The sequence below is a fragment of the Ictalurus punctatus genome, chromosome 19 (genome assembly GCF_001660625.3).
Source record: "Ictalurus punctatus breed USDA103 chromosome 19, Coco_2.0, whole genome shotgun sequence".
Lineage (NCBI taxonomy): Eukaryota > Metazoa > Chordata > Actinopteri > Siluriformes > Ictaluridae > Ictalurus > Ictalurus punctatus.
This window is the reverse complement of record NC_030434.2, coordinates 25403938-25426437: the sequence shown is the minus strand read 5'-3', so window position 1 is coordinate 25426437 and position 22500 is coordinate 25403938. Positions and strand designations below refer to the sequence as shown.

The window sequence follows — 22500 nt, the reverse complement described above, 5'->3', positions numbered from 1 at the left end:
CCCAAGGACCTGTTTGTTTGTTTGTTTGTTTGTTTGTTTGTTCATTCATTAGAATTTGTACTTAAGTTATTTATTACTCCATTTATTTAAAATGTTTTTGTATTTCTTTATTCATTCATTTAAATTGTTCCTTCTGCAAATGTATTTATTTGTTTATTTGTTCATTTATTCATCTTACATACTTAGTATGCTGACCTTCAGTGTTAGCGAGGAGCTATATTAAATAAATAAAAAAATATTTAAAAAAAAATTAAATGGGTAAATAGATAGATAGACAAACATTCTGAATAAATGAATTCTTTTCCCACACTATTTATTCATTTATTCATCTTACATACTTGGTGTGCTGACCTTCAGTGTTAGCACGGAGCTATATTAAATAAAAAAAATAAAAAAATGATAAATGGGTAAATAAATTCATTTGTTTGTTTGTTTATTCCATGAATAAATTACAAAAGTGTATCACATTTTTCCAGCATCGAAGGTCACTTTACTAAGAGAAAAGTGACTTATACTAGAGAAGAAGTTGTTGTTGTTGTTGTTGTACATGCCCTCACACACACACACACACACACACACACACACACACACATTGCACAGAGACACTCAGTTTCCTTCAGCATACCATCCAGAGCCTCATCAGAGCCAAGCTCATGAATATTCGTGTTTATCAAAACCGTCACACAGGAAGCGGTCCTCTCTTTCCCCCGTGTGACTTCAGCACACAACCTGCACTCTCCTCACATTTACTTCATCAACCTTTGCCACGTTTCGTCCTTCCTTTCATTCTCCAGGTGAAAGAGAGAACGAAGAGAGGAGGAGGAGGAGGAGGCGACGAGGAGGAGGCGTGGCTCGGTCACCACTTTGGGCTCTGTAATGAAAAGTCGATGGATTTTTTCCCACCGCTCACGTTAAAGATCTCCTACAGCCTTTACAAATCACTGTGTCACAAACAAAACACCCCATTCACACACACACACACACACACACACACACACACACACACACGGTACATGCCATGTCCTATCTGAGCTGATTGAACATATCTCTCTCCCTCTCTCTCTTCCGTTCAAAGTTCTTTGGGGTTTTGTTCCCATGGTAACGGATGACAAAGGGATTTTCCCCGTGTGCAGCCTGACGTTTATACCCCAGGGTAATTAGGGCATCATTCCTTCCCATGCTCACACGTATGTTATTATACATTCAAACATATCAAACACTTCAAATGAGAAGAGTTTTCTTTCAGAACAAAGATTCAGTACAAACGACGTACACGGGCACGCTGTATCACGGCCGGAAGTATGCGGACGCAGCCGTAAAGGAAGTCCTCAGACTTCAGACGCTACAGCGTGTCTGAATAACGCACCGTACGCTTCACGGAGTCACCCTGAATCCGTCTGTTCCAGCCAGACAGATTTCCGAACGCTACAGACGGACGCGTCTCACACCGACGCGGTTTAAAGTGGGCTTCGTGTGTTTTCACCACTTCACACTGTACAGAGGCACTCAGGTCCTTCAGCACATGCACCATCAAAGCCTGATCACAGCCACACTCATCAGTATTCATGCTTCATTCACGTTTAACATAACAACGTGCCCTTTAAAGCAAATAAACACATATTTCATAAAGACAGTGTGTGTGTGTGTGTGTGTGTGTGTGTGTGTGTGCTGCTGTTATTGTAAAATACTTACAGTTACAGTTCCAGATTTACCTCAGACTGTTACAAAGCACTGACATAAAGTCCATAAATAAAGTTCTGTGTAATAAAGGGGGAAAAGTATTGAACACGCTAAGAAAAAGCAGTTCTCCAAGGCAAGATAAGGCAAGGAAATCCATAAGTAATTACACCCCCTATCTGTGTACATGAATATGAGCTGGGTTAGTACATTGATGTTCTATAAAAAGGCTTTTCGTTACCAAGGTGTCACACAAGAAACATCTCATGATGGGTAAAAACAAAGAGCGCTCCCAAGACCTTCACAACCTTATTGTTGTGAAACATATCGATGGAACCGGATACAGACGTATTCCAAAACTTCTGAATCCTCCAGTAAGCACCATCGGGGCCGTTATCCACAGGTGGAAGCAACATCACTCCGTCATCGCACAGGAGCTCCTCGGAAGATCTCTGACCCCGGAGTCAGAAGAATACTCAGAAGAGCAGCCCAAGAGCCAAGGAGCACTCGGAAAGCGCTCCAGAAACACTCGGCGGCAGCAGGTACCATCGTCACAGAGAAAACAACATACTGCAGCCGAGTAATTTCTTCATACAGGAAGCGTCTCGAGGCGGTCATTACAAACAAAGCTTCTTCACTAAGTATTAAACACATTTCAGTTAGCGTGTTCAGTATTTTTCCCCCGTGTCGTTCCACTTTATTACACATCACTTCATTTATGGACTTTAACGTTGTGAATTCTTTATATTTGTGGATTTCTTGAGTTAATACTGACGTCTGGTGAAAATTTCATCTGAATAACCTCATGGGAAATATATTTACTGGAAACAATCTTGATGCGTTGAATACTTATTTCCCCCGCTGTATATATATATATATATATATATATATATATATATATACACACATATATATATATATAGCTGCTATAATGTAAGTGAGAACAGGAACGAACGTGTCGTAAATATAAACGGTTAAAAAGTATGACGTGTTTAATGAATATAAACAAGTGATCGTCGGTAAATCACTGCGATATAAGAGGAATAAAACACTTGGGGACGTGCTGTTATAGGAAAATAATCAACACCTGGGTGACTTCTGCACGACCTCGAGTGTTTTATTCCTTCCATGTTGGAGATCAGATGATCAGCACGTGCTTCTCCGCTTCTCTCGCACCGTCACATGATACTTGAGTTGATCAGAGAGGAACGGTGGTTGGTCAGTAGGAGCATCGAGGCGGGACGCCGAGTGGAAAACTGCCACACGCGCTTTTCCCCAAGACTTCTCTCACTCTGAATCCAGACCTAACACAGCCTCGGGCTTTTACTTCATCTCTGTCCTCCTTTGAATCAATCGTGAAGCTGAACATGTCCCAGCGCACGTGGGTTTATTAGTCACGTTTCTCAGCAGTGAGGTCAGACACAGAGCACACACCAGAGACGTCTGTTTGTCACTCGTCTTCCTTCCAGGAATCGGCCGAGTACTGGACACACACACACACACACACACACACTCACACACTCACGGAATGGTTCACAGCTGGATGCATGACAAGGGCGTTCCTGGGTTCTGCACAAGAGACACACACGTTTTAATCAGCTGCGTCTTTACCGACACTGGACGAGAACATTTCAGTACACGAGACTTCACACATCCGTCAGTGTTCTTCAGCTGTCCCTCTGAGGGAACCTCACCAACAAGTTCTTTCTCCTGATTAGATTAGATTAGATTAGACACCTCTGCACAGTGAACATCAATCTGTTCCCCATATAAGGAGCTTTTCATCACATCGGCGAGGTTCTAATAAAGATGAATGGCGGTGCAGTTTTACGAGGACGCTGAGAGAAGCTGGACAGAGTTTTCCTCGCAGCATGCCGACGGTCTGGAGTCGGATAAGTGATCCCACACCGAACTGAGCGCTGTAACGCCCCTCACAGGAGAACTGATCCCACACCGAACTGAGCGCTGTGACGCCCCTCACAGGAGAACTGATCCCACACCGAACTGAGCGCTGTAAAACCCCTCACAGGAGAACTGATCCCACACCGAACTGAGCGCTGTAACGCCCCTCACGGGAGGACTGATCCCACACCGAACTGAGCGCTGTAACGCCCCTCACAGGAGAACTGATCCCACACCGAACTGAGCGCTGTAAAACCCCTCACGGGAGAACTGATCCCACACCGAACTGAGCGCTGTAACGCCCCTCATGGGAGAACTGATCCCACACCGAACTGAGCGCTGTGACGCCCCTCACGGGAGAACTGATCCCACACCGAACTGAGCGCTGTAACGCCCCTCACGGGAGGACTGATCCCACACCGAACTGAGCGCTGTAAAACCCCTCACAGGAGAACTGATCCCACACCGAACTGAGCGCTGTAACGCCCCTCACGGGAGGACTGATCCCACACCGAACTGAGCGCTGTGACGCCCCTCACAGGAGAACTGATCCCACACCGAACTGAGCGCTGTAACGCGCCTCACGGGAGAACTGATCCCACACCGAACTGAGCGCTGTAACGCGCCTCACGGGAGAACTGATCCCACACCGAACTGAGCGCTGTAACGCCCCTCACGGGAGGACTGATCCCACACCGAACTGAGCGCTGTAAAACCCCTCACGGGAGAACTGATCCCACACCGAACTGAGCGCTGTAACGCCCCTCACGGGAGAACTGATCCCACACCGAACTGAGCGCTGTGACGCCCCTCACGGGAGGACTGATCCCACACCGAACTGAGCGCTGTAAAACCCCTCACGGGAGAACTGATCCCACACCGAACTGAGCGCTGTGACGCCCCTCACGGGAGGACTGATCCCACACCGAACTGAGCGCTGTGACGCCCCTCACGGGAGAACTGATCCCACACCGAACTGAGCGCTGTGACGCCCCTCACGGGAGAACTGATCCCACACCGAACTGAGCGCTGTAACGCCCCTCACGGGAGGACTGATCCCACACCGAACTGAGCGCTGTGACGCCCCTCACGGGAGAACTGATCCCACACCGAACTGAGCGCTGTGACGCCCCTCACGGGAGAACTGATCCCACACCGAACTGAGCGCTGTAAAGCCCCTCACGGGAGAACTGATCCCACACCGAACTGAGCGCTGTAAAGCCCCTCACGGGAGGACTGATCCCACACCGAACTGAGCGCTGTGACGCCCCTCACGGGAGAACTGATCCCACACCGAACTGAGCGCTGTGACGCCCCTCACGGGAGAACTGTGGTATCAACTCGGAGTGCTCAGAAGGAGAAGGCCGCAAAGCACACGTTTAAATTAACGCGTTATCGTTTCTATGGTAACAGCTCAGCGGCAGGGGTAATAAACGGATTAAAAACCGTGTGTAAATGTAAATATATGATAAATATAAGATATGGCAAATTCTTTTTAATTAAGGAGACATTTTATGTAGCATGTTTATAGAAGGAAGGAGTCTCCAGTGTCAGCGCTTTGTAACAGTCAGAGGTGAAGATGTAACTTTACGTTTTCGGACATCTTCAGGACGTTTTATTTCTTTCTCTGTAACATGACCAGCTGCGTTTTTTTTTTTTTTTTTGCCTTATTAACCTTGAAAGAGACAAAAAAAGAGAATTAATTACCATGGCAACAGGGTGATGAACAACTGGTGTGACACATTAATTACCACAGCAACAGGGTAACAAGTAACAAGTGTTATAAATTAATTACCATGCCAACGGGGTAACAAGTTTCATAAATTAATTACCATAGCAACATGGTGATAAATAACAGGAGAGACAAATCAACTATCATGGCAACGGGGTAATAAATTACCATGGCAAAAAACGGTATCAAGCAATAGGTGTGGCAAATTAATTACCATGGCAACAGGGTATCAAGTAACAGGTATGACAAATTAATTACCATGGCAACAGGGTATCAAGCAATAGGTGTGGCAAATTAATTACCATGGCAACAGGGTACTTACTTACCATGGCAACAGGGCATCAAGCAAATTAACTACCATGGCAACAGGGTATCAAGTAACAGGTATGACAAATTAATTACCATGGCAACAGGGTATCAAGCAATAGGTGTGGCAAATTAATTACCATGGCAACAGGGTACTTACTTACCATGGCAACAGGGCATCAAGCAAATTAACTACCATGGCAACAGGGTATCAAGTAACAGGTATGACAAATTAATTACCATGGCAACAGGGTATCAAGCAATAGGTGTGGCAAATTAATTACCATGGCAACAGGGTACTTAACTACCATGGCAACAGGGCATCAAGCAAATTAACTACCATGGCAACAGGGTATCAAGTAACAGGTATGACAAATTAATTACCGTGGCAACAGGGTATCAAGCAATAGGTGTGGCAAATTAATTACCATGGAAACAGGGTAATTAACTACCATGGCAACAGGGTAGCCAGCAAAAGGAAATAATGACCATATAATAAGGAAAATGAAGAGCAGACCAGGCACTGAGTACGCTGAGTCAAAAGAGACAGAATCCTGAAGATAACAAATCACCCTTATACAACATTCATGATAATATTTGACACGTACAGTCAGTTACTGAAGTAAAAACAGTTTGCTTGGTCTTCGTCAGTCTGCATCACGCTAACGAGAGAAGCTGTTTATCTTCCAGATAAAGTGCTTGTCTTTTTTTTTCTTTTTTCTTCTTTTACAGATGGCCCCTCCCACTGGCTGACCATAAAAAGCCGTTATGCTAATGAAGCCTGTGTGCCTTTCACCTAAAGCCCATTAGTTTCCTTTCGTCGCCACGAGTAACAGGTGGGCGGAGTCGAGCTGTCAGTCTCCGAGCAGGTTCTTAAGAAACTCGAGATTCCTGTTTTCTTTGAAGAAAGAGAAGGTCACGCTAACAAGCCGAGCGACTTTAAACCTCGGCCAAACACCACCAGACTGAACTTACTGTGGTTCCACATGGATACACACTCGCAACACAGTGTGTGTGTGTGTGTGTGTGTGTGTGTGTGTGTGTGTGTGTGTGTGTGTGATGTTACACATAGTGTGGGGCATTAAGCTTCTGCCCAGGCAACCTACACACACACACACACGCACACACACACGCACACACACGCACATACAGACACACACACTCTGAACTCTACTGCTATAACTTAGTCACTTTAAGAAAAAGAGAAGAAATCAGGTTTAAGGGGAATATTGAGAGAGCGAGAGAGAGAGAGGGAGAGAGAGAGAGAGAGAGAACAAGTACATGACAGATGGAGAGAGAGAAAATGTATATGAGAGATGAAGAGTATGAAAGAGAGGGAGAGAGGGAAAGAAGGTATAACAGAGCGGGAGACGGAGAGGGAGAGAGGGGGTGAGTGTGCGAGAGCGGGAACAAGTGTACGAGAGAGGGGGTGAGTGTGCGAGAGCGGGAACAAGTGTACGAGAGAGGGGGTGAGTGTGCGAGAGCGGGAACAAGTGTACGAGAGAGGGGGTGAGTGTGCGAGAGAGGGGGTGAGTGTGCGAGAGAGGGAACGGGTGTATGAGAGAGAGGGAACAAGTGTACAAGAGAGGGAACGAGTGTGCGGGAGAGGGAGCGAGCGTGCGTATGAGGGAGCGAATGTGCGAGAGAGAGAGAACAAGTGAGCGAGAGAGGGAACAGGTGTACGGGAGAGGGAACGAGCGTGCGGGAGAGGGAACGAGTGTACGGGAGAGGGAACGAGCGTGCGGGAGAGGGAACGAGTGTACGGGAGAGGGAACGAGCGTGCGGGAGAGGGAACGAGTGTACGGGAGAGGGAACGAGCGTGCGGAAGAGGGAACGAGCGTGCGGGAGAGGGAACGAGTGTACGGGAGAGGGAACGAGTGTACGGGAGAGGGAACGAGCGTGCGGGAGAGGGAACGAGTGTACGGGAGAGGGAACGAGCGTGCGGAAGAGGGAGCGAGCGTGCGGAAGAAGGAGCGAGCGTGCGGAAGAGGGAGCGAGCGTGCGGGAGAGGGAACGAGCGTGCGGGAGAGGGAACGAGCGTGCGGAAGAGGGAGCGAGCGTGCGGAAGAAGGAGCGAGCGTGCGGAAGAGGGAGCGAGCGTGCGGGAGCGGGTACGAGCGTGCGGGAGAGGGTATGAGTATACGGGAGAGGGAGCGAGCGTGCGGGAGCGGGTACGAGCGTGCGGGAGAGGGTATGAGTATACGGGAGAGGGAGCGAGCGTGCGGGAGAGGGTATGAGTATACGGGAGAGGGAGCGAGCGTGCGGGAGAGGGAACGAGTGGACCAGGATGGAGTGAGTGAGCGAGTTGTCAAAATGTCTGTCACCTTCACAATCCCAACATGTCCTCTCACACATTCAGCTCGCTCCTCTTCAAATCCGCGACACAGAGCCCTGATTTCAGCGAAATGTAAACAAAGGTTATCTCACGGCCGCGAGAGACACAACAAGAAGAGCGACTTGTCACTTGCTAGCGTGAACGTGGGGTTAGTTTCAGGTCATCTGCTAGCGCAGCGCCAGCTCCGAATCAGTCCTGAAGCCAATTACAGACTCAGAGAATTTATATCCCATATATATTAAAATACAGATGTGAACACCAGCCCTGTGTAATTATAGCCCAAATGCTCAGATCCCGTCTTTCCACGCCAAAACCACAAATTCTCATTCAAAAATTGCTTTACAACCCTGCCAGAAGTGACCACAAGGTGACAGAACACACACACACACACACACACATTTTGTCCAGACCTTGATGCGGTCTGTGTGTTAAATCAAATATATCACAGAGTGGACATAGTATACATTACAGGCTGGGAGGTAAAGGCAGGACACAGCGGTTTGGCTTCTTTATAGACGGCTGATCCATGACAGAGGTCAAAACGCAAGCGAAAGAGGTACATGACAGGGCAGTGAATAAACTTAGACAGTCATAACACCAAAAATAACATAGAGCTGTATTCAGATTCAGCAGCTTAAGTCCAAATGTGACTTATGTGAGGGAAGTTCCTGGTATTCAGAGTCGGGTTACGCACATGCTTAAGCTCCACATTCAGATTATTAAAATCACCTGTGCGTAGTTCAGTAAGTAACCGCCCTCAACTGTGGCTCAGGTGGTAGAGCGGGTTGTCCACTAATCGTAGGGTTGGCGGTTGGATTCCCAGCCCACAGGACTCCACACGACTCCACACGACTCCACAGGACTCCACACGACTCCACGGGACTCCACGGGACTCCACGGGACTCCACACGACTCCACGGGACTCCACGGGACTCCACACGACTCCATGGGACTCCACACGACTCCACAGGACTCCACACGACTCCACACGACTCCACGGGACTCCACACGACTCCACACGACTCCACACGACTCCACGGGACTCCACACGACTCCACACGACTCCACACGACTCCACACGACTCCACGGGACTCCACACGACTCCACAGGACTCCACACGATTCCACACGACTCCACACGACTCCACACGACTCCCTGAACCCCAAGTTGCTCCCGATAGCAAGCCAGCGCCTTGCATGGCAGTTCTGCTACCATTGGTGTGTGTGTGAATGAGAACCAGTGTAAAACGCTTTGTAGCACCGCAAAGGTAAAGAAAGAGCTATATAAGTGCAGACCATTTACATTTTGCACCTAGGAACCTCGAACATTGTGCAAAAAAAAACCCACCCTGACTCACTCATGATGACAAAGCAAAAAGAAGAAACAACACGGACAAGGAGATGTCTTGTTTTCTTGAGGTGTAATTTTCTACACTGTGGTGGACATTTAAACACAGCTTGGTCTGAAATACCCGATACGAGTCGCCGTTAGAAACCTGAAAACAAATGAACATTCTTTCCTTATGCCTCTTCCGGAACATTCCCTGCTTTTTGTCCTAAATTTAAATCAACTTATTATAGTTCACGGTGTCAGTGTTTCCTCTCATCATTAAACGCAGGAGCTCCAGAGAAGCTCTCGCTAAGACTTCTGGCATCTTCCGCATGGAAAAACGCTTCGTCTGCATTTCATCAGACCGCAGGATGCTTTGCAGAGATCGGACGTCAAACAGTCGTGAAGCCGCATACCCGCGGGAGTCCCCACTGCGCTCCTGAGCTCAGGTCAGAATGACTAGCGAAGCAGATTTCTGACGAGCCGTAATAAATCAACAGGGCACTGAGAAGGGCGCATCGTTTCCGTCTGACCCACAGAGGGAGGAGGCAGGAGTGTGGGAGTGTGTGTGAGGAAGGCTGGCTGTGCTTTAGAGCCTTTCAGGATTACGGAACGTTAAATTAGCCAGCTAATGTTTGTCAGATTAGTGATGGGTTTAGATTCTAAGAACTGTGTTATAGATTTAACCCATGAATGTGTGTATGTTTATGATCTAATGCAAATGGTAAATGGTCGGCACTCGTATAGCGCTTTTTTAACCTTAGCAGAGCTGCCACGCAAGGTGCTAGCATGCCATTGGGAGAAACTTGAGGTTCAGTGAGTCATGAGGAGCCATGTGGAGTCATGTGGAGTCATGTGAACTCATGCGGAGTCATGCGGAGTCATGCGGAGTCATGAGGAGTCCTGCGAAGTCATGCAGATTCATGCGAAGTCATGAGGAGTCATGCGAAGTCATGCGGAGTCATGCGAAGTCATGCAGATTCATGCGAAGTCATGAGGAGTCATGCGGAGTCATGCGGAGTCATGAGGAGTCCTGCGAAGTCATGCAGATTCATGCGAAGTCATGAGGAGTCATGCGGAGTAATGAGGAGTCCTGCGAAGTCATGCAGATTCATGCGAAGTCATGAGGAGTCATGCAAAGTCATGCGGAGTCATGCGAAGTCATGCGGAGTCACGGGGAGTCACGAGGAGTCACGCGGAGTCATGTGGAGTCAAGTAGATTCATGTAGAGTCATATGGGCCGGGAATCAAACTGCCAACCCTAGGATTAGTGGACAACCCGCTCTACCACCTGAGCCACGATGAGATTATACTACTATAATCTCATTTACAGTCAGAGCAGTGATATTTTTTTTTATTGTTGATGGTGAGAATGGCCATGTTGATATCACGTGACGTGAACTTGTTGAGGATACCATCCTGACTTTCTGCAAATTCAGTAAAGATATAAGTCAATATTTACATGAGGAAAGTTCCTCATATTCAAATCCGTGTTACGCACAAGCTTAAGTCAAATTCCTGGATTTCAGATGAATTTATTAATAGTGAATTTATTAGCAATTTCCTCTTTGTGTCGCCATGTGCTCCATACCGGTTTTGGTTTTGGTCCTGTCTCCGCCTCCTGGTCCATAGTTTGCTCGTTACCTGATTGTGTGCACCTGTTTTCTTCATTACTTTGCCTACTTGCACCCTTGTCTTTTTGTTTCCTGTCCGTTGTATTCATGAGTCTATAAGTCTTGTTCTTCATAGTGCCTTGTTGCTGTTGTTTTTTTTTTTTAGATCCGCGTCCTGGTTTTGTGTTTTAACTGATCGTCTGACGTCATCTGCATATTTGACTCTCGCACCGCGAATTACAAGTGCTTTATTTGTGTTTAAGTTTGGCCCAAAATGGCATTCTGTAGTTGTATTTACAAGCAAAACATAAAGTTTTAGCTTTAAAAAACAAAGTTTTATATATATATAAAAGCAGAAGCATAGAAGTCTTGTGCTCCCATGTTTATTTAACATTAGAGATAGCAGGAACACTCTCGAGGTGGGAATGTACAATGGAAAACCCGGTGAAAAACAAGGCCTCTGATGATCCTTGTATGCTGAATATAATCTTATAAAACTCTAATCAACAACAGAAATATAATTAACCGCAGTGAGGTGAGATGTAAAGCGCCGACAGAGACTGGATCTCCACACCGAGGAATCTGAGGAATGTTTTACCTTCTCTGCTTCTCCACGACCGGGTCTGGATAAACGCTCACATGGAGTTTTTTGGACCGTCATTAAGATAAAAATCAGATGTTGTTTTCTCTCCTCTCTCTCTCTCTCTCTCTCTCTCTCTCTCTCTCTCTCTCTCTCTCCAGGCTTCAAAACATGCCAAGAATTTCCACTAAAGCGTTTGAAGGCTGAACTTTGCTTTTACCACACGGGGCAAACCAAACCTCAGGAGCAGTAAACGCTATGATTCAGCTGGAAATGTAAAGCCAGACCTCACCGCACGCACACACACACACACACACACACACACACACACACACACACACATAATCTATATTACAGTGTACAGTAAGTGAAGTGTGTGTGCCAGCATTCATATTAGTTACAATGAAATCCCTCTCAGAATAACAACCACAGAAAAACCTTCAGCTCAACAATTAGATATAGAATTAAACAAATCAAATGGTACAGCTTTCCTTTATGGCTTACGTTTGCATTTGTATCAATAAAAATACAGTACATGTGCAATAATTTCACTGGACACCACCAGGCATCACTGGACACCAACAGACAACACTGGGCACCACTGGGCATCATTAGAAACCAACAGGCAATAATGGACACCAACAGGCAACACTGGGCATCACTAGACACCAACAAACAACACTGGACACCAACAGGCAACACTGCACATCACTGGACACCAACAGACAACACTGGACACCAACAGGCAACACCGCACATCACTGGACACCAACAGGCAACACTGGGCACCACTGGACACCAACAGACAACACTGGACACCAACAGGCACCACTGGGCACCACTGGACACCAACAGACAACACTGGACACCAACAGGCAACACTGCACATCACTGGACACCAACAGACAACACTGGACACCAACAGGCACCACTGGGCACCACTGGACACCAACAGACACCACTGGACACCAACAGGTAACACTGGACTCCAACAGACAACACTGGACACCAACAGACAACACTGGACACCAGCAGGCATCACTGGACACCAGCAGGCATCACTGGACACCAGCAGGCAACACTGGACACCACTGGACACCAACAGACAACACTGGACACCAGCAGGCAACACTGGACACCAACAGGCAACACTGGGCATCACTGGACACCAACAGGCATCATTGGACACCAAGAGGCAACACTGGGCACCACTGGACACAAGCAGGCATCACTGGACACCAACAGCAACACTGGGCACCAACAGGCAACACTGGGCATCACTGCACACTAATGGGCACCACTGGACATCACCAGGCACCACCGGGAACCACCGCTCTGATCCATGGAATGATCCATTTATCCCCAGAATCCACAAGAGCTTCACAAAGCAAGCACGGACAGATGAGCAGAGGGCCGAGCCACGAGACGGCTCAGAACCATAGCACCAAAATCCCTGCCATTGATGCAAGTAACAGTACAACAGAATAGATCAGCTGCTGCACTCGATCCAGGCATACACGAATTACACCCGGGGAAATCTGCCGCTCACGCTCACCGTCATGACCAGTAACCAGCGGACAAAAAAAAGGAAAGACAAAAGAAAAAGCCCCAACGAGAAGCAGAAGCAAAAACATGTACAGTGTACTCTCAAGAAGCACGACATTAACTTTTACTGCTGTCACGCCCACAGGGGACTGTAATTAAACACTCACAGCACAATTAAATTTAATACGATAGAAAATTGACGCATTCCTGTATCGTGCGGGTAGAGGCAGGACGCGAGTGCGTGTTTGGGCGAGTCCACAAATCAACATTGTAGTCCATCGTGTAGGTCAAAGAACAGGAAGGGAACGATGGATTTGGATGATCTAATGAAAGGCTTAACACAGAACAGGTGAACACATTAGGGTAATCAACCACTTTTTGGAAATATTATGACAATTTCGAACGTTCCTAACTACTGAATTGAACTTTCCTAAGTTTTCCCTGCAGGTGCTGGCCCACCTGACACCTCGTCACCTTTCCTCACCGCACCTCTCCTTCCTTTCATCACTCTCTTTTTACGAGCTGGAGGAAATCTCTCTCCACAGCATGGGACACGACTGAATCACCTGCCTTAAAAGTCACTGCTCCACACTTTCTCCAGTTTTACGAGCTGGAAAAGATCCAGAAGCTCCACCACGCTTTCCACAGAAGGTCCCAGAATCAGTTTAATAGCAGAGAGACGGGGTTTCCAAATGGAATGAACTACCGCAGACCTCCTACTGGAAGATATATGGCACACGTCTGCTACAGCCATGAGATCTCTGTTTGACACGATAAAATGATTTCGAGCATAAACCCGAAATCATAACGAGATTAACGGCGGGACTTTAAATCACGATTAAAACTAAATCCAAGATCTACAATGTAAAGGAAACGATCATATAAATGAACTGGGAGCTATCATCTGGATTATCAGTTAACGTATAAATTAGCATGTCAATTATTTCTACTTCGGTAAACATCTATATCTAACACCTATCCCCTTTAGGTTCTTATAATAACCAAAGTGATACATAATTAATATTTATTCAAATATTTAATTAGTACACTACAGATTCTGATTCAATTCAATTCAGTTTTATTTGTGTAGTGCTTTTTACAAAGGACGTTGTCTTAAAGCAGCTTTACAGAAATATATAAACACAGGATAGAGATTGTAAGTGTGGATGGATGGATGGATGGATGGAGTTTATCCCTATTGAGCGAGACGGTGGTGACGGTGGTGAGGAAAAACTCCCTGAGATGATATGAGGAAGAAACCTTGAGAGGAACCGGACTCAGGAGGAAACCCGTCTTCGTCTGGGTAACGACGGATAGTGTGAGAGTGAAAGAAAGTTCATTATGGTTTATGATTAATCTGTAGCCACGCCCTGATAGACTGATTAAGCTGTAGTCTCGCCCTGACTGACTGTTTAAGATGTCGTCACGCCCTGATAAACTGATTAAGCTGTAGCCACGCCCTGATAGACTGATTAATCTGTAGCCATGCCCTGATAGACTGATTAATCTGTAGCCACGCCCTGATAGACTGATTAATCTGTAGCCACGCCCTGATAGACTGATTAATCTGTAGCCACGCCCTGATAGACTGATTAATCTGTAGCCACGCCCTGATAGACTGATTAATCTGTAGCCACACCCTGATAGACTGATTAATCTGTAGCCACGCCCCAATAGACTGATTAAGCTGTAGCCACACCCTGACAGACTGATTCATCTTTAGCCACGCCCTGATGGACTGATTAGGCTGTAGCCACGCCCTGATGGACTGATTAAGCTGTAGCACCGCCCTGATGGACTGATTAAGCTGTAGCGATGCCCTGATAGACTGATTAATCTGTAGCCACGCCCTGATAGACTGATTAAGCTGTAGCCACGCCCTGACGGCCTGATTCATCTTTAGCCACGCCCTGATGGACTGATTAATCTGTGGTCACAGTCTGATGGACTGATTAAGCTGTAGCCCCGCCCTGATGGACTGATTAAGCTGTAGCCCCGCCCTGAAGGACTGATTAAGATGTAGCCATGCCCTGATGGACTGATTGGGCCACGCCCTGATGAGCTACCTGATAGGTGTCCCCATCCTCATGGGACAGCTGCCTGGCCGGTGACCCTGCCCTTCACCAACACACACAAAATCATTTCAATCGTTTCAACCCCAAACCCCTCCTGGGATAAGCAATGATGATTAAAACAAAACTAAACTTCTGAAAGCCACTTCTGAATCAGTCATGACACACTCAGACACACACTCAGACATACACACACACACACACACACACACACAGACACGCGAGCACGCTCCGGTCACGCCGTGTGTGTAAGCAGCATGTTTTAATAATTACTCAGTGAAGTGAGACATAGCCGAGACCCTGAGGTTCATCATCGTCTCCGTTCTTTCCCGGATCTTTAAATTTCCTTTAAACACTTCTCCAGACTGCACATATGGCCTTTCATTCACACGACGGAATCAGGATTGCTGATCTGTGGGCAGATTGTTATCCAAAAAAAAAAAAAAAAAAGCTTTAACGGATCCAGGAACAGCCGGCACGCTCCTAAACGCTTCGTTTGATGAGCTGTCATTAACGTGACCTTTTGGATAAGTGCCTCGTCCAAGTTCAGTCGAGCTCGAGAGAAACGTGGCGCTTTTTTTTACAACGGTTTAGTTCCAAACCAGCATCGAGAACTGAGAGAGAGAGAGAGAGAGAGAGAGAGAGAGAGAGAGAGAGAGAGACAGAGAGAGACAGAGAGAGAGACAGAGACAGAGACAGAGAGAGAGCAAGACAGAGAAAGAGAGAGAGACAGAGAGAGACAGAGAGAGAGAGAGACAGAGAGAGAGAGAGAGAGAGAAAGAGAGAGACAGAGAGAGAGCGAGAGAGAGAAAGAGAGAGAGAGACAGAGAAAGAGAGAGACAGAGAGAGCGAGAGAGAGAGACAGAGAGAGAGAGAGAGAGAGAGAGAGAGAAAGAGAGAGAGAGAGAGACACAGAGAGAGAGAGAGAGACAGAGAGAGAGAGAGAGAGAAAGAGAGAGAGAGAGAGACAGAGAGAGAGAGACAGAGAAAGAGACAGAGAAAGAGAGAGACAGAGAGAGAGACAGAGAGAGAGAGAGAGAGAGAGAGAGAAAGAGAGAGAGAGAGACAGAGAGAGACAGAGAGAGACAGAGAGAGGGAGAGAGAGAGAAAGAGAGAGAGAGAGAGAGACAGAGAGAGACAGAGAGAGACAGAGAGAGGGAGAGAGAGAGACAGAGAGACAGACAGAGAGAGAGAGACAGAGAGAGAGACAGAGAAAGAGAGAGAGACAGAGAGAGAGAGAGAGGGAGAGAGAGACACGGAGAGAGAGAGAGACAGAGAGAGAGAGAGAGAGAGAGAGAGAGAGAGAGAGACAGAGAGAGAGAGAGAGAGAGAGAGAGAGAGAGAGAGAGACAGAGAGAGACAGAGAGAGAGAGAGAGAGAGAGAGAGAGAGAAAGGTGAAAAAGGAATAAAAAAAATAGAGGAAAGCCATAATGACTGGAAAGTCACATAATAAGAAAGGAATCAAACATTCCACCCAGACAAAACAGAAACAGAAGGAGACCAGGGCAAACACACACAGACACACACACACACACACACACACACACACACACACACACACACACACACACACACACACACACTACAGCAGTCTAACAGTAATCCAACCCTCCAGCTGTCATATCACTGAACCTTAAGAAAATATTCAGGTCCAAAATCCTAACCTAAAACATTTAAAACATTTTCCATCCAGGACGATCCCCAAAACTCTCCTAACTCTACTGTTCGTGTGTTACTTCTCCAGAACAGCAGCGCAGGTTTACATCAATGCGCTCGTTCTAGTGCCTTATCGTTTCTATAGCAACAGCTCGTTCACAGTACAGCTCACACCCATAAATGAACTTTTCTAAAGAGCAGAGAGACGTTTGTTTAACATTTACGGAAGGAGTCTCCAGTGTCAGAGTTTCTCTGTGGTTATCAGGATGTGGAATTCCTCAGCTCGGATGTCTGAAGGACATTTCACTTTAACCTTTAACGGCTGAATAACGTCCACGAGGTCCAAGAATCATTTCTGGAAAGAAACGCTCCTACGAGATGGACCTGGAAATGTCCTGTACTGCGGTGAGCCGGGAGGAAATGAAACAAACAGCGGTGCCAGAAGTCAGGATTCGGTTTTGGTCAGAAGTGGTTCATCATCAGGTTAAGCTGGGTGTGTTAAAAAAACACACAGGACGCACGCTTGAAGCTGGACCCAAAGCGCAGGACGTGATGTTTATTAACTCGACTGATGTGGGAGACAAAAGGGCCAGGATTTAGTCTAGGTACGAAGGCCAAGCTCATAACAAAGTATTCAGTTCAAACATTATAAAGAATCAGGAAGACGTCCAAATTCCACACACACACACACACACACACACACACACACACACACACACACACACACACACTCAGCAGGGTTTTCATTTGTTCCTTACTTACTCTTTAGTACTATTTTGTTGTTGATAATACGCCTGAACGCTCTCCAGACCAGGAGGGGGCGGTAATCTGTATTAGTATTCCAAAAGAAATAAATAAATAAATGAATAAATAAAAGTGCAAGCTGTTGTACTTAAACAATATTGCACAAGCAAGAATATTTATTGAAAACCTACGGAAGGAGTCTCCAGTCTCAGCACATCCGTTACAGGTGAAAATAATAAATCTCTTCATCAACATTTAGTAACGTAAGGAAGTGACGCCGAATAGCTCAAAGCCTGCTGTATCATCTACATCCACTTCAACCGCTCGGATATTTCCATGAAGTGGTTTATGCAAACTCCTGCAAACCTAATAACTGTCTCACATCCCGTTTTACACGGAGAGCAGGACGTCTAACTGGCCTTAAAAACACAACCCTCAGCATTACGCGCATGTTTAAACCAAACGTCTGGCTGCGTCTGAGCTGTTATTACAGTTTAACCGAAGACCGACTCTTTTTAATGATGGACTGCGCAAATGTTTTGGCTCGAACCTCATCCCGCTACTATTATTCATTATTACAAAAACCACTCCTGAGGAAGTACCGCCAGCTAAGTTTGACTGATGGTCAACCTCCCGTTGGCCCACGTCTTCTGCCGAATACGGCTGCACTTAAAACCCGATGCAAAGACCAGATGCCGGAACGTTCTCCAGACCAGGAGGGGGCGGTAATCTGTATTGGCATTCAAATAAGTAAACAAATAAAAAATGTGCAAGCTGTTGTGCTTAAGCAATATCGCACAAGCAAGAGTGCGGTTACACTGAATATTCGGCTAATCGCAGCCCTGCCGGTATTCAGTATAGCCACACGATTGTGAGAGCGATGTTGCATATATATACGACAGTTCTATAACAAGAAATTAATAGTGAGTAACTGACATTTCGGACACAATATGTCCTCTTTTTATTTTTGCTCCTATAGTGGAAATAGATTTGGAAGAAGCCACGCCCACTTTATAGCACATTGGCTAGCTAGCTCACAATGATTTGTACGTTCCTGTTAAGGGTGCATCCAGTGAAACTGGCTTCTCTTCTAATGTTTCATCTTCGTCTGACGAGCTTTCGTATGTTAAGTCAAAAAGTTACATTGCTGAAATGTATCGTTTGCCACGTCCGCTGACGATCTCGCTAACTCTACGGTAGTAACGGTTCCGGACTAGGAAGTGGAATTTTAGGTAGCGAATACAGACGGGCGGAGTGATACACAGCGTGAAACATCCCAGTGCGGTTATACTAAATATAAACACACTTGGAACGCCGCCTGAGCGATCGAATTAGTCGACTGGAACTAAGTGTTGCATAATAAACAGTATATCAGCCAAAAAATTAGCCTAGCTACCATCTGTGTGGGGAGGAAAAGATAGCTAGCTACAGCAGAGCAGAAGTTCTGAATTTAAACTCTCTGTCACACGTGAGTCAGGAGCGATGTTTGATTGATTACTCTGCACTGATTTGCATGTCTAAACAGCCAATCAGAGAACTCCTGCCTGCCTCCAACCCTGAATCAACACGGATGGGGGCAGAGTTGTGTTAACAGAGCAGGATTATGGGCAACAAAGTCAGCCACGAACGTTAGAAAACTCCAGCTAGTCGGATGGACTACTTAATCAAGTGGGAAACGTCGAGGCTGGAAAATATCTCACCAGGTGGGAAAGATGGTCTTCCAGACCAGATCATAGCAAGCTGGAGTTTTCAGCAAGGTGGGGGGGTCAGGACAGATATGGTGGTTAAATATATCCACACTGGTAGCGAGGCAAGTTCGTTTGGCTCGTATTAGTTTGATGTTCTGTTTAGCTGATGATCAATGACACCGATTCTTTCGATGTTGACGCGTCATCACTTACGGACCCAATTCAACAGATCTGCTGATGACGCTGTCAGTCTGGCACTTCACCACATTATTCATCGCCCAAATGAAACAACTCTTCCAAGCGTACTCTTCATAGACTTTAACACAGCTAACCCTGGCAAGGATTTGACTGTGACCTCAGCAACAGAACACAGGTTGTGAATGTGAGTAGTGCGTGCTGGTACACCTCAGGGTTGTGTCATCTCCCAACTTCTGTTCTCACGCTTCACAAACTGATTCTCCAGCCACAACGTCTCTGTGAAGTTCTTCAAATATGCAGATGACACCACCATTATATTGGATCGATCTCAGAGAACAACGAGTCGGTCGTCCTACCATAAGGAGGTGGCCCGAGCCGTGACATGGTGCGAGAGCGATGACCTCATTCCCACCACCTTCAATACCAAGCAACTGATTATAGATTTCGGAAAATCCCCAAACCACAATGCTCCTGTTAGAACCGGCAATCAATCAATAACCATCACAGACTCCTGTGCACACACATCAGTAGCTTGCTAAAGTGGACCTGAATGTGGCCTCAATCATCAAGAAGGCACATCAGGGACTCTACTGTCTCTGTAGAAAGCAGCTATTGATACTTATCCTGATCCTTACATACTCCGTCCTCTGTCTGATACGGAAACATGGACTCCCACACCAAGAGGACACTGGAAGGCATTGTGCGTAAAGCCTCAGACATAATCAGACATCAGTGCACCTACCATCCGAGCAATCTCTGTACATATAAAATACATCTGATCTAAACATGTCGTCTGACTCCTCCCACCCAGCACATGTCATATTTCAGCTCCTCCAAAAGATCCAGCAAAAGATACAGAGTACTGATATCAACTACAAGCCGCTTCAGAAGAAGCTTCTTCCCCTCTGCCGTCAGAGAACACAGCTCTTCTCTCCTCAGACACTGCTGAAATGTCTCTGTTTCCCCCCATGACCTGTACCGTATTACCGTGCCAGTCATCACTGCTACACTTCAACTCCAACCACTACCGCTGCTACTGGTTCCATAAATACTACTGCAGCTTTTTGCACATCTATTCGCTGGCTAATTTTTCCACTTTTTATCTTCTTGTCCTGCAAGTTATTTTGCAAGCTATATACGTATGTATGTATGTATGTGTTCATTACAGTACATACTGTACGATACATAAAGTGTACTCTTTGGATTATCACCGTCAGTTTGGCTAACGTGCGGTGAATAAAGGCAGGACACAAGTCCATAAACCCTTCGTGTAATTTATTTGAGCTAATCCAAAAATCATCATCGTAATTCATCATTTCAAAATTGAAAACTTGAGCAAGGTCAAAACCAATCCTTCCATCCATCCATTTCATCCATTTTCTGTACCACTTATCCTACACAGGGTCACAGGGAACTCCGGGCAGCTGTGGCCCAGGTGGTAGAGCGGGTTGTCCACTAATCGTAGGGTTGGAGGTTCGATTCCTGGCCCATGTGACTCAACATACCAAAGTGTCCTTGGGCAAGACACTGAACCCCAAGTTGCTCCCGATGGCAAGCTAGCGCCAGTGAATGGGTGAATGAGAACCAGTGAATGAGAACCAGTCTAAAGCGCTTTGTAGAACCACTAAGGTTAAAAAAGTGCTATATAAGTGCAGACCATAAGTGAAGACACCCTGGGCCAATACATTTCAGGGAACAATCCTACACACACATTCACACACTACAGACAATTTGGGAATGCCAATCAGCATAGGGACTGGGGAGGAAACTGGAATAACCGAAGGAAACCCCAGAAGCACAGGGACAACATGTAAGCTCCATGCACACAGGGTAGAGGCAGGACTTGAACCAGTAAGTTCAAGTCCTGCCACTGAACCACCGTGCCCCCAAAACCAATACAATTAACACTTCACTATGCGACACTATAAAGGAGTATAAAGACGAACTAAATCAACAGATGAACTCAGAACACAGACCAATCACAGGGCAGGGAGGAGACAGGACCAGAACTCGGTCACATAGCGCTGGAAAATAAATCTCACAGAATCAACTCAAACAAAAACATGAGCGCAGCACACGCCGTGCACTGAGAAAGAGAATTCCTGACCGTACGATTACATGCACGATAATTAATCAGTATGCGTCACTTCTTGCATGTTTCACAGCGTTTGTACAGGTGTATACATCATGTATTAGAAAGAAATGCAGTAACTGTGATCACATTACCAAAGTCAGGGAAACGTCCAAATAAAGTAAAGCCCTGCACAATTTATAGCCAAAATGTTGTTTTTTGTAGTCATGATATTATTTTATACTCTGTGTCTGCCAGGTTCAAATTCCTCCAGAGTGAAAACTTTACTTGGCTTATGAACTAATTCCGTGTCTCGGGAATCCTGTGAGAGGAAGGAATGATAAATTATACTGTGCATCACTTCCAGTTCAACCAGTGTTCAGTTTAACTGGAAAATTCCCTATTAGTTACCATTTAACAGCAAATTTTCATTATTCAGTGGAAACACCGTCATTAAACAGCGTTCATTTGAACACTTTTCCTCTTTAGTACCTCACAAGAAAAGGGCGGAATTACGACAAGATATCTATTTTAAGTCTTTTAAAACTGTCTGGGTTAAAATCATAATGAACTCTCATGAGTATAACAGGAGGCGACCATTTAATCTGTCTCACACCATAAAACAGATGGAAAATGAAAGCAGCCCCAGCACCAGAGCGGAGCAGATCAGACACAGTAAGAAGCCTGAGATGAAAACATGCCATTTGTTCCACATTAGTGTAGAATCAGGGGAAAACACCCAGCAGTGAGGATAATCATTACTGAGACCCAGAGGTGACACTACAACTCACACAGTAGAACTGAAATATTCAGAAGAATCTCAGCCATACAGCGTTTTTACTTGGATTTAAAAATATAGATGAAATTTATAACCGAGTGTACAAGCTTCAGGTGAAGAGCAGGTTAGTGTTTGTAGCCTTACTTTCAATCTTATTCATATTAAGTATAATGTACAAGTCTAGAGTACAGTAAACTACAGCAAACTATGAATTACAAAAATACAGAGCTATGACTCAGAATTACAGTATGCATTACTTTGGAAACTTTGGA

At 46.0% G+C, this 22500-nt stretch overlaps 1 protein-coding gene across 2 annotated transcripts in view; it reads right to left on the bottom strand.

Annotated features, from left to right (window-relative positions):
* Window positions 1-22500, bottom strand: part of sema3c (sema domain, immunoglobulin domain (Ig), short basic domain, secreted, (semaphorin) 3C) — a 59976-nt gene that overhangs the window by 25124 nt on the left and 12352 nt on the right. Inside the window, exon 1 of one of the 2 annotated variants that reach the window (XM_053688156.1) lies at window positions 8682-8786. The exons of the other annotated variant lie outside the window; for it this stretch is intronic. The gene's annotated coding sequence lies outside the window, so the exon portion shown is untranslated. Of the gene's footprint in view, window positions 1-8681; window positions 8787-22500 lie in introns of those variants that run through there. 2 annotated transcript variants of the gene reach the window in all.